General features: G+C 32.0%; 1 long non-coding RNA gene across 19 annotated transcripts; it reads right to left on the reverse strand.

The window, feature by feature from the left end:
* Nucleotides 1–5,435: 5,435 nt before the first annotated feature.
* LOC147400593 (uncharacterized) lies at nt 5,436–11,297 on the reverse strand. Of its 19 annotated transcripts, none has more exons than XR_015179440.1 (7): nt 10,976–11,297; nt 10,775–10,892; nt 9,848–9,912; nt 9,511–9,634; nt 9,290–9,365; nt 8,753–8,847; nt 5,436–5,872 (listed from the first exon to the last, which is right to left on the reverse strand). It is a non-coding gene; the product is annotated as an uncharacterized LOC147400593 (long non-coding RNA). The 19 variants fall into 19 exon arrangements; XR_015179436.1 differs by having other exon boundaries at nt 10,775–10,828; nt 10,976–11,283; XR_015179431.1 differs by having other exon boundaries at nt 9,511–9,729; nt 10,775–10,828; nt 10,976–11,246.
* Between the last annotated feature and the right edge of the window lie 1,967 nt (nt 11,298–13,264).

Here is a 13,264-nt window from a genome sequence, read left to right on the forward strand (position 1 = left end):
AAGGGGAGAAGTCATCAAACATGTGTCTTAGATTTCGAACCGAACTATCTAAAAGAGCCGAAAGAAATATGAAATAATATCTGAGGATATTCTGAAAATGGGGAGTCATCACTTAGTTTAGGTCTAGAAACTAAGATAACTCCAAATGAATCCGGAGCAGAACTATCATCTTCTTAAAATTAAATTTTCAAATATTTACAATTTAAATTACTATAAATCGTTTTCTAAGTAGGTAGGAAGGAAATTTATTTTTTCAAGAAAAATATATAATCAAACATATGAAAATCATATTTCTAAAGAAAATTATTTTCTCGTCTATTTTCATGCGTAATAAATATATATAGATCCTGAAAAAAGCAATAGTAATCATGTCTTATTATAAGTAGTACTGGCTTTGACACATATAAAGTTCTGGTGATACGAAGTAAATTCGTGAATTTAATCATTAAAATCTTATACATCGTGTCATATGGGATTTTCCCAGTCTCTCACTCCATCAAGATATTCTTGGTTTCGTCTCGAAAGATTGATTGAACCATCAATAATTCAGAGCATTTCATGTAATTAAATCTATTTCGTAAGGATCAATTTTAATTAAATAAATTATATTAATTTATTGTATGAATAATTTTGTGGATAATAAAATTGACCACCACATCATAAGATACCTAAGTTTGATTAAATTGGTACAAAAATTGGTGTGTGAGACTCAATATGGACATCTCCATCTATCAATTATACTTTTGATGATGGGATGGTCAATATTTGCATTTTTGTGAGGTAAATATTAAAAAATTGTCAAATCTCTTTCATGGGGAGCCGAATCTCTATCAAAATTGATTACTTACTGTTGTGGACAACGATGGGCTAGGCCCACATCTGAGTCACCACGTGTAACTTAAAATTGGATAGTGGGCCCACATTACTTACTTTTTTTTTTCTTGCATGGATGAGGATGTCACCATCAAGAGTTGTGCTCTTGTACATCTGCATATTAATTTGCTACCCAACTACTGTTCATCTCTCAAGCCACGTGGCAGGTCAAATTCCAATTCAATGGCTAGAAATCATTTATAGGGCTGTATAAGTCTATTCAAGACCCTTGTTAGTAATTTGGAATACGTGAAAAATTCGAATTCTATTTAATTTTGAATTGTAAAATTTTCAACTAAAATTTAGTCAAACATTCGATAACAGAAGATATGTGCCATATGCTTCGTATGTGATGGTGATAATGAAATTAGTGATGTTAATGGTGATAGTGAAATAATGAGGGTATTGAGATTATTGTTTCATTGATTTATAAAAGAAGACCATAGTCAAAGGACAAATCATCAATTTAAAAATTAAAATAGAACTTCAAATAAATATAGAAGAGACATTTATCACTTAATTAAAGTCGAACGTGTGTTACACGGCACAACTTACAAGTTTACACTTTACAACATATAATAAGTTACAAAAATTTTTTTTTTTTACTAAGTTTTACAAAAATTTGTAAAAAACAAAAAATGTTTTATTATTTTTTATTTTAAAATAAATGAATTATTAAATAATCCAGAGAATAATACTTTCGTTGACAAAATCGAAAAATTCGTGAATTTTTCAAAAATTAAAAATGAGATTGCTAATAAGGAAAATGAAAAAACATTTATGACTCCATTGGGCATCCATGTGTCTTACCAAGTAGGTTGGGTGTTGAATAACAATATTGTTTCCTGAAGTACAAGATATTTTCCTTTTTTTAATAATCTAATAAGTGAGATGGGTCGGTGGTGTACTAATCAATCATATCAGACAGAAGAGATAGAAGAACAAACATGATTGATGGGCCATTATTTGTTCCTATCAACTGTATCAATAATTGTGTTTGAAATTAATTATGAGCATCTCTATCTTAAGCCTTGCAACTTGACTTTATAAAAAATATTACAACAACCATAGCTCCATTTTAAAAAAATAAAAAATAAAAAATATTGTACAAATTATTTTTATTAAAAAGAAAATTACAAATTTACCCTTTCATTTTGGATTATTGTACACACCTCTACTTTGTCAAAAGGGTATGAGCAAAAAAAACCCACTGATTGAAAATAACTCTTCACTTCCATCGACTGAAACTTATTAATTTCAATCGAAAAATATTAAATGCAAATTAATTTACGTGTTAAAGGAATAACAGTTATTACACTCAAGTATTTTCACTTCTTTGGAGTTCGTTGATAGATTCGAAGCAATGAAGGTAAGTTTTATAGGATTTTTACGATTCATCTTCTTTGTTTTAATTCTTTGGATAGTATCATCGCATATGAACTAACCAACGAACATAATCGCATGAAATTTCTTTTATTTTCAAGTATTATTAACATTTGAAACAAATGTTAGAAGCAAACGATCAATTTTTTTTTCTTTTTTTTTTTTTTTTAATTCGGTGACGTTCGATAGGTGCAGATCGAACGTGGAAAAACATGTGTAATAGATTGATAAAATTCAAATAATACTATATAATCAATCAATAGGCATATTCTGAGCGTCCTTTATCACACTCGGTAGGCTCATATCGAGTGTACCAGACAAAGTTTGGTGCATGGGTACCGAACAAAACTATAAATCTTGTCAGAGATAGTTGGTACCACAATACCGAATGTAGTGAAACAAATTCAGTATGTACTATCAAAGTTGACAACTATTAATAATAATGTACCGATAGTTCTTTTAATTGTTTAGTAATTATATAATTTCAACAATTTCAATGTAGTTACTTAATATAATCGATCATACCTGAAATTTTGAATCGGATCAGATGTTTCATAGTCGAGATAACCTATGTAGATGCGTCAGAAAATGTTTGATAAAACACCCAATCCTAATTTGAGTCATCCAATCTCAACCGTGACTAAAATGTTTCTATTTCAACTGAGTTAGACGATGGAAGATGTTTCATAAATATAATTAATTTTTAATTATTTAAATGTTTAATTTTAAATAGAAATATAATCATTCAACATAGAAAATTTTAATTAACTATTTTCTTATATAAAAAAAAATGATTGTATTGACATCCCAACTTTTACTTATTACACCCCAAAATTAGGTGAAATTAGAAGGGGCTTTGATGATTTTTGTTATAAAAAAAAATATGCCTAGAGCACCTTTCACTTGTTTCCACACGTTGAAACAAAATCTTCCAAAATATCCTCTTAAATTTTGAATGCCAAAAGTACCCTCAATTAGTTTTTAACATTAAAACTACTCAAGATCTCTTATTATCTTACTTGCCAAGTGGCATCTTTTAAGGGGATGTAACTCGCGCGGGGCTATCACGTCTCTTCCTTACTAACATAGTAAGGTTTTGAGCCTTTCTAAGGGTCGTTTTAGTCAAATGGATTACCATATCAGAAATCTAAGATCACAACCCTCTAAGTTTTATCAAAAAACTCAGATTCAAAAAAATTCAAAAAATAATTTCTTTTGAACTAGATCCAAGGTTTTGAAAATGAATGGCTACCAAACTTTCACATAACTTCCAACTTAAAAAATGAAATTCAACGGTGAAAAAAAAATTTCTTTTTTGGATTCTTTTACTTTTAAAATTATAGAATTTCATGCTCTACAATCCTGAAGCATCGGATCATGTTTTTAAATGCCAAGAGGTGAGCCCAAGACCCTTGCTAAGGGTGAAATCCTTACTAACTTAGTAAGACTAAGGTGACTCTAAAGTTAATTAATTTATTGAAATTAAAAAAAATAAAAAAATATCCTTTTCTCTCTTATATTATAATTATAATGAGATAAGGGTACGAAGTTAATTCATGGAAATTACAAAAATATCATTTTAATCTTTAATGATACAATGATATGGGATGATGCAAATTTAAAAGGAACCAAATAAATATTTTAATTAACAAATGTACCCATCTGATATATTAAAGTTTCAACTATAACATGTTATTTATTGCAAGAACATTTTGATTTTAACTCCCTCTTATATCGCCCACTCTTGTTAGAATGTGAAAGATTTAGATAACTAGTTTAAAATTTTTGAATAAATTATCTGATTTTGTATCATAATAAATAATTTAATACATTAAAAGGTTATTTTTTTAATTTTAACAAATTAACTTTGCAATAGACCCTTATCTAAAACTGAAGATTAAAAAGAACATTTTTCTAAGTTGGTTATGGGAGTCGTCCATTTGTAGGAACGGATCGGGTAGGACTTCTACCGATTCCATACCCGAATTGAAACATACACATCCATACCCAATTTCTTATCCGAATTTTAGGATAATATCCAAATCCAAATTTTTACGTAAGTTTTTGGTGGATGACCATACCTGATTTCTTAACCGATTCTTGGGTCATCCAAATTTTTACCCTCTTGTCTGAATTTTTTTTACTTTAATAACAAAAATTATATAATAAAAAACTAATTATTTACATATATTTATATATAGAATATGAAATTATACTATTGTTGTTGGGTAAATGGGTAATTGAGTAGGATATGACCTATACTCATATTCGACCCTACAAAACTTTTGGGTAAATGGGTATTAGGTAATATTACACAAATTCTTAATCGGTTAGAAAAACCTTGCCCATATCCGATTTATTTGGATTGGATGAGTCGGGTGGACGGGAATAATCCAACCAATTGCAAGTACTATCCATTTGCACTTTTATTAGTTATGAAAAATTGATAGTGATGAGCAAGTTTTAACGTGATGTGTTAGAAAATTTTGGTGCAAATGCTCCCCCTTCGCTCATTATAATGGTAAAGATGATCGTTTTATTGTCGTAGGATTTAAAAGAACAGAATCATGGGGATATGTGTAACCTGGCTCGGATCCGGTCTTCATGGGTCAAACAGGCATACCACGATTAAACCCTAATCTAGCCCGAAACCAATACTTTGTGAGCTCAAGAACAATACCCTAGAGCTTATTTTTGCACAAGGCCCAAAGAGGTTAATGGACCAACAATAGGCCCAATCAATAGTCATCACAACTTTTGCCTTTCTTTGTGTTTCCTCTGTACAAGTAGCCTATGTACATCTCTTCTAGTCCTAGAGGGACATGCCTTGTTTGACTCAAAATTATTTTTCTCATTTCTTGGATCTTTTAACACCATGAATAGGAATCCTGTACTCCAAGAAGTTCAATAATTCCCCACTACGGTATTTAGTTTTGCAAGAAGTAATCGAAATCATTTTCCGGTGGGATGAAAATTACTTTAGACAAGAAATTAAATTCGTCGAAAAATACATGAGCACATGAAAATTCACATTTTCCAACCCGTTTTCATGGGCAATCAAACAGACCCTACTTTTTTCCTTTTCCAATCCTGGATGGATACTATGAACATGCTTATAGGGTGTGATTTCAAGCTCATTATGTTAAAAACAAAAACAAAAAACGAACAAGTAGCAAGAATTCAATAATTAAAAATCATCAATCAAGCTGATTTTGAGACCATATATAGGTCCTCTGAACAATGGTCCAAAACACTAATCTATCAGTGGGCTAAAAAAAGAATGCCACATGATGCAATTTTGGCATGTGTGCTATCTGTGTTCCTGTATCCCAAGGCATAAATCCTCGTAATAGTTATTTTTGATGGTAAATAATATTTATTTTAAGGAATGAGTACAGACGTTTATACCCATAAAACTGTAGCTGGAGTAGGACCCACCATTGTGTTTTATTATAATAATAGACGAGTAAATTCTGATACCTTTGGGATTACAGTGCATTGTGATCGACTTTTAGCTGTGTCAAAACAATGAGAAGCAGCGGCTGCTAATGAACCAGAGACTCCAGCTGCAACACTAGCAGCCAAAGAGGACACGGGGCCAATTTCTTCGATGGACCTAAAAAAGAAGTTAAAGGAAATAAAATAAGTATAAAAGTAACGAGGAATGACAAGCCTTAGTGTATGAAAATGTTTTTGCTTCTCAAAATAACTGTCACGATGCATCACACAAACAAGGATTTTCTATTATGCCATAATCAACTCGCTATCAAAATCCAAATCATCCTTTTTATGTGCATATTTGCAGTCTTTGGATGGGTCAGGATTGTTTGAACATGACTTCTTGGGCAGTGGCAAACAAAAAGTGTCACCCAATTGACTTGAACATGGCATTTCAGGGTGAATTTTATCAGTTTATGGGGGAAAATCTTCGATCCTTGAACCTTTAGAGAAAGAAATCGATAGGATATCTAAAAGGAATACCATCATTAAGAAGAAAAAGGGTCTAGATATACAACAACAATCCATTTGCTAAGAACTTGCCAGATCAGAAACTGTCTCATACCACTTGTTGAACACAAGCCACACACACTTTAACAAAGAAGTTTTAAGTTTACTAGGATACTTAATAATTTATATGTTTTTTAGTACAACTAATATAACAAAAACACTCCATTTTTCAAGAACCTTCCATGTAGGACGTCATGTCATATCAATATGTTATACCAAGGCCTACAAACTTTCAAATAAATCTTAATTTATTAAATTATTTTGATTCAAGTTAAATTTTATTTGTTGCTTACATAATTTTTACGCATATAAACTTTGCTTAAATACATTCCTTCCATAGCTCATATTGAGTACAAAGCTCTTAATATATTCTGAGATAAGAAATAAACTGCAAGAGTGTGTGGATGTAGCAAGTCTCTGCAGGGGAGTTTGTTTGATACTTTGCACTGGTGTAAAATACCAAAAACCATGCCTCTGTTTTTATTACGTAGATATCAGCTTATCTATATATATTTTCCCCATATTGTATACTTCAGATGAATCAAAGTACTCTTTTTAAATTATGATGAACCAAAGTATTCTAAAATACATCATCATCATAATACTAATAATAATAATAATAAAACACAACTGTAGGTCCCACACCAACTACAGTTTTGTGGGGATAAACGTTGCACTCAACTACAATGGAGTGGGGTGCCTTTTCTCTTCAACCCCCTTCGATATTATCGTCTTTCCCCCCCCCCCCCCCCCCCTCCTTCTCTTTTTTCAATAATATCCCTCCAATTTTACAATCTTTCCTCTTTTACCCCCCTTTTCAATAATACCCCTCTAACTTGTTTAAATAGCATTCAATCTTTAATGATGAATCATATAACCAATTGCTAGTTACATCACCTATTGTGGATAGAATTCATGCATGAAGATGGTTATAGTTGTTGGACTTGAGTGACCCTCCATATCTCAGAATAAAGGAACATAAACTATGTATAATAGTTATACTAATACTTACATAAAAAATAAGATATTTTCATTAGTTTCCAGATGTAAAATATTTCTTCTACTTTCTCGAAGTATTTTCCATTATAATTAACTTGGCCACGACTGACCCATATGCCAGATGGATGACATACCCATACGGGGTCGAAATGTACACCATAAGGATTTTTTAATGATCCAATACTAACAAGGCAAGGTGCAGGAAAAAAATTCGGAACCTGTTTGTAGCATATATGATGGTTTCTTTGAGCACAAAGAGCATTGTATAAAGGTGTATAAATACACATGAATCACCACCGGTGTATCCCGTACAATATGGCACGCCGTGGTGTAATGGGAGGTACATTAGAATATTTATTCAGGGATATAGCAGTTAGGTGACTAGTATTAGCTAGAGTATCAATTAGGACCTAAAAGAGTGCGAGGAAGAACAAAAAAATGTAGATGGAGATGGTGAAAGCAAATATGAACTCATTCTCAGTAACATAAGACTTGGCTTTGGACAGAGTGGAATGGAGGAACAAGATTTGTTTAGCCGACCCCAAATCTTTGGGATAAGGCTCTGTTGTTATTACTATAGTAAAAGCTAGAGTATCAATTAGAAGTCAATTAGGTTTTCTAAATAGGAAATATCAACTTTCTTTTTAGAGTGATGCAATTTTCTATTAGAATCCCACTAGGATTATTCTAATATAATTCCATTCCTCTTTCAGTTTCGACACTCATTTCCTCTGAATACAGTAGAACTTTCAGCAGTAATTGTTACTACGCTGTCGATTCAATCCCATCACCTAAAGTAAAGCCAAAACAAGGAGAAATGGGAAATAAGATAAAGTGGAAGTGGGCTTGAACCCATTGCTCAGTTGGTCGACACATTGCAACTAAAGTACTCAGCTTTCAGTTCGTAGGTCCAAGTCTAGCACCCCTTCTCTCCAAAACCCACTGTTTCCAATGTACAAAGCTTAAAATTTACTCATTGATGGACCACTACATGAGTATACCATCTCCCATATAGGATTCAACTCTTTAATAAGTTGTAAACTCAGTTTAAGTATGACCTCAGCCAGGAGTCCTTTCAAACATGTTCAGGTGACGAAATTTTGGATCATGTCGAATACAAATAAAGTTAAACTCCCAGTCACAAGACTTTGAGTGAATCATGTGTATGAGAATATAGACTACTAATCCAAGTTTACATTTATTTTTCTCATTAGATGTATAAGCCGATCATAGATAGTTGGGATAAGGCATTATCAAAGATAGTGAAAATGATATTAGTTTTATCAGTGAAATGATATGCATGGCTAAATTATAACAAGAACTTATGAAAGGTGAAGCCCCATAGTGTTATTTTTATCTAGCAAAAGAAGGCATGCTGTATGAAACAAATAATAAGAAAACTAATTTGATGATCTTCAAAAGATTCTGATTAAGAAAATTCAAAGACAATGTATTGATATGCAAAATGTGCAAAATGCAGATAATCTACCCTTATAGAACACAGTCAAAAGTTCAAACACTCCAAAACGAGCTCCCACAACTGATATCCTCCCCAAGGTTGACCACCCAAACCTTTATACAAACCTAAAACATATATACATATTAAAAAATTAGTTAACAAGGCCTGAATAGCGATTTATACTTCATGTACTGTATAATGCCGCAACTCTTGTCTTCACAAATGCCACTATATCAAAAAAATTAATATGAAAAAAATGCTCATCTAACCTTGCACCAACATGTTTTACAAATTAATGAAAGTATGTAACTATTCCTCTTTGTCAGGTTTACTATTCTCTTTCAAACTCTCTGCCCGCAAAAACAATCTCCAAACAAACTTGGATCATGATTCCACCTTCTTTGTAAGTATTGAATCATGATTCCACTAGCCTTAATTCCTACATCAAATCCAGTACCCTAAATATGTTACCATTTCCCAGCACAAGAGTCACCAGTGATTGAACCTCTAACAGATTCCTAATGAAGGAAACCGGGGAGCACATGAAGAAATTTTCATGGAAATCACCTAAATTTCCGGATAAAGATTGAGCTCTGTCCAGAACTTGAGCAGCAACCAACTTTTTATTGGAAGTAGTACCCACCTGAGTTTAAGAATCCACCTTTTTTTTTTTTAATGTTATAGGTTGGCAATATACGATTATCGACTGAATAAATTTTTTTTTTTTTAAAGTAAAGAAAAAGAAACAAAAAGTGAAAACATTGAGATAAGGGATTAGGGATTGTAACCTGGATCAACGTTTTGAGAGTATCGAGTGGATGAGTGAGAGCAGAGCCAAAAGTCACGGACCCTGTCACAGCAATTGCGTGGGTTGCAAACAGGTGGTTCTTCAAGAGCTCCTCCATGTTTAAACTTTGAAGAAATTTGAATTTTAAAGAAAGAAAGTAAAAAAAATAAGGGTGTGCTTGAGAGGTGAGAGTTCACTGCGAGAGTCAGATTTTCAACTCCTAAAAGTTGACAATAAGAGTAAATTATAACTTTAGTGTTTGGTTGCATATGAGAATTCACCCTTGAGTTGGAGAAAATTTTCAAAATTCAAATAAATAAGATGCTCCATAAACTCACCAGCCCAGTTAAAAGAACAAAAAAGATATTCAAGAAAATAAATCATCTTGACCATTTTGTTGACCCTGAAATCAACAATACAAACATAAACATAACAAAAATAACTAGGAACACTGATTGTCCAGAACAAGAAAACCAAAAGTTCAACTTCCCAAATTAACAATAAAAAGAGTTCACAAAAAGCACAATAATTGAAAATAAATATTGAATTTCGTTTTCTGATATATATAAAAAAAGACTCCACTTTTCAAAAATATATATTACCACCCAATTTCATAAATCATGAATCCTCTGAGAACCCAAAAAAGCCTTCAAATTACAGCCAATGCCACGGTAACCACATCCAAACTATAACTGAAAACCATATCTTTTCTCCGAAATTACTCACCACCCCATTCTCATAATACATTAGTTCCTTAAAAAATAAAGAAACCCTCAACCTAAAACTCAGCCAATATGTACAAAAATCACACTTGTAGCACCTAGAAACAAAACGCAAATTGCATAAACCTTAAAAACAGGGAATTCAATGAAGAACATGTAGATTTTCATATCAAATTAATCAATTAACCTTCTCTGTGTGGACTAAGTCTAAAACAGAGGTCTTAGAAGAGAATAATTACTGAAAAGTCGAATAACACATTATGAAACACATTTCTTTACCTTCTCTAAAACCCAAGAACCAAAACTGCATTTCACATTGACTTCTTCCATTAAAAATAAATAAATTATTTTCATAAAAACAGACAAGCTCTATCTTAAATGTGAATAATAACTTGCAATTGAATCCATCATTAACAGAGCTCACAAGTACAAAAAGCTCAAGAAAATCCATAGATAAGATTTTAGAGGAAACCAACAGAAACCTTAAACGATTTCCGATTGATCAAAAGTCAGAATTAAGTTTAAAGAAATGCAGAGACGTACCTTCAGATCTGATAGAGCTCAGTTTACCGAGTTATCAGAGTTGATTTCGACTATCTATTTGAAAAGAAAGAAACAAATTTCTGAAACTCATTTGATCTCCAATTATTAAATTCCAACACTAGAACCCAAAAAATAACTAATAAATAAATAAAAAGAGATCAAGAAACAATGAACTAGGGTTTTAGAGATGAAGAAACTGACCAAGTTTTTTTTAATCCAACAACGGAAATCTTCAACTTTGATCTGAACTCTGAAGTAGACTAAATCTAAATTTTCGAAATTTTAAGGTGGAGTGGCCATCCAGAGCTCTGATTCAAATATTTAGATGTTGAAAATTTACATTTTTTTTTTATTTAATTAGAAAATTAGAGGGATTGAAGGTGGAGTCGTCTGGTTTTTGAAAATGCAGAGTAGAGAAGAAGACGACAAGAGAGAGAGAAAGGGAAGGAGGGAGGTTTATATAGGACCAAGTAGGGCCACCATGGTTTTGAAATCCTATTTGACTCGTCTAATTCGAATCGGACGGCGCGAGTCAACTCCTTAATAAATTGGTTCAAGACTTCAAGTTCAATGCCTTGATCTTTATATAATATAAGTGAGGATGTCATAATTGCATGTGTAGAGAGTAATAATAGTATATTATCTAGATCATACATGTGTCTAAGTCGATTAAGCGGTATCTTGAGTGAGCCAGTAAATTCAGTCCTGTCTAATAGCAAGGTAGACTTAAGTAGCGACTTCTAGCCTGGTTGGTAGGGTAGGACAGTGCAAATGAAAACCTAGTCTGCTTGGTAGGGTAGGCCTGATCCAAAGATTTGCATAATTTTGAAGTGCACCATATTGAAGTTTGAGATCTTGAACTCAATCTCAGATATTCATATTCCGTTTAAGATCCTTGAAATTAGGGAATTCATCGTATTCAAATTTCAATTAAGGAGAAAACTTTGATTCGAAGGAAGGATCTATAAATAGAAGAATTAATGAAGGAAAAAAGGTTCGAATATTTTGCTTTCTGACTACTATTTTCTTTATAATTATAACTTGAGCATCAGAGGATTATTGGCAAGTACCACACCAGTGTTTACGAGGGGACAGAAAAACTACTTCAGTTCAGTAGAGGAGAGTCAATCAAGGTATCACCAGATTCTTCCTCTACAACTTGCATTGATAATTGAAATATATTAAATGAAATGAAATTGAATGTGATAAGATAACATAAATCACTTCACAACTTTCTACTTCCAAATAGGGTAAAGAATGTAGAGTTATATAAAATAAGAGACTTGCTATTGGCTTCCCAACTTTTACTTATTACACACTAAAGAGTAAAAAAAAATGCAATTTTTCCAAATGTCCAAATTACAGTTTCATTTTAATTCCCAAAACATGCATTTTGAGTGGATTCGTCACTTTTATAATTAGTGAATTCATTGGCATATCTAGGAATTTGTAGATATTAAAAGTGACAAACTCATGAGTGCATAGGTTATAAAAATGGTGAATGCATGTTTTGAAAATTAAAAGGAACAGTGTATCAAACTCAGAATTTTGTCTTATCCAACACACGAAATCGGCATTCATCCTAAAAAAAAAAAGAAAAAAATTTGTCATGGGCAGAGAAACAATAAAAGTTGGGGTGCCAATAGAAACTCTATCTCTCTCGTTTAGATTTCTATTTGTTAGATTTAGGATTTTATATGAGCCTAATTCTAATTATAAACATCTGCTGAAATCATTTGAATGTGTTAGTTCATTACTCTTTGTAATGTTGAGGTAATATAGCTTGGATGAAAATTGTGTAACGTTTGAAGGGTGTGTTTTAATGTTTAATTAGGGTGTGAAAAATAATTTAAGAAATTGGGATGTAATAACTAAATTTTTAGGTGCCAATAGCATCTCTCTAAAATAAATTTGAACGCATTTAGGATGACACAATTACTGCCCTCCACACAAGGAAAACGATTAACGGTTATATGCCCTTGCCACATACCTAGTGAAAATTTTCGAGTCAGAAAATCATTAACATAAGTATCCTTAACAACTAATATTTTTCAAAAATTCCCCTAGGCCATGCTGCAAATCATTAGCAAATAATTTTCTGAAATTAATTTTACGAGTGCTTTTGGTTGCTAAGGCAAAAAATTTGCATGAATCACCTAAATTCTTAAGAAATTTCAGCAAATGATTTATGAAAAAAAAAAAAAAAAAAATACCGCAAATTATTCAACTCCGACCAACACATATCAAAATTATTAAAATATCTATTTCAAATTCAATTTCAATGGCTTCTTTATATCTTTATGTTCAAAAAATAAGATTATTTAGAACCTTTGCCCCTTGATCGGATGGGAGGTGACCTTGGGATTGAGGTAGTCGTGGCTTCCTCCGCCTAGTCGAAAAGTCGGATTAAAATCTATGGGTCTCATCTCTCCCCTTTGTGGTTAATTCTTATTCTCTTTATTACCATTTATCATGAATGGAAGTCGAGTG

This window comes from Akebia trifoliata, chromosome 6, assembly GCF_017979445.1.
Source record: "Akebia trifoliata isolate Shusen 1 chromosome 6, ASM1797944v1, whole genome shotgun sequence".
NCBI classification, from domain to species: domain Eukaryota; kingdom Viridiplantae; phylum Streptophyta; class Magnoliopsida; order Ranunculales; family Lardizabalaceae; genus Akebia; species Akebia trifoliata.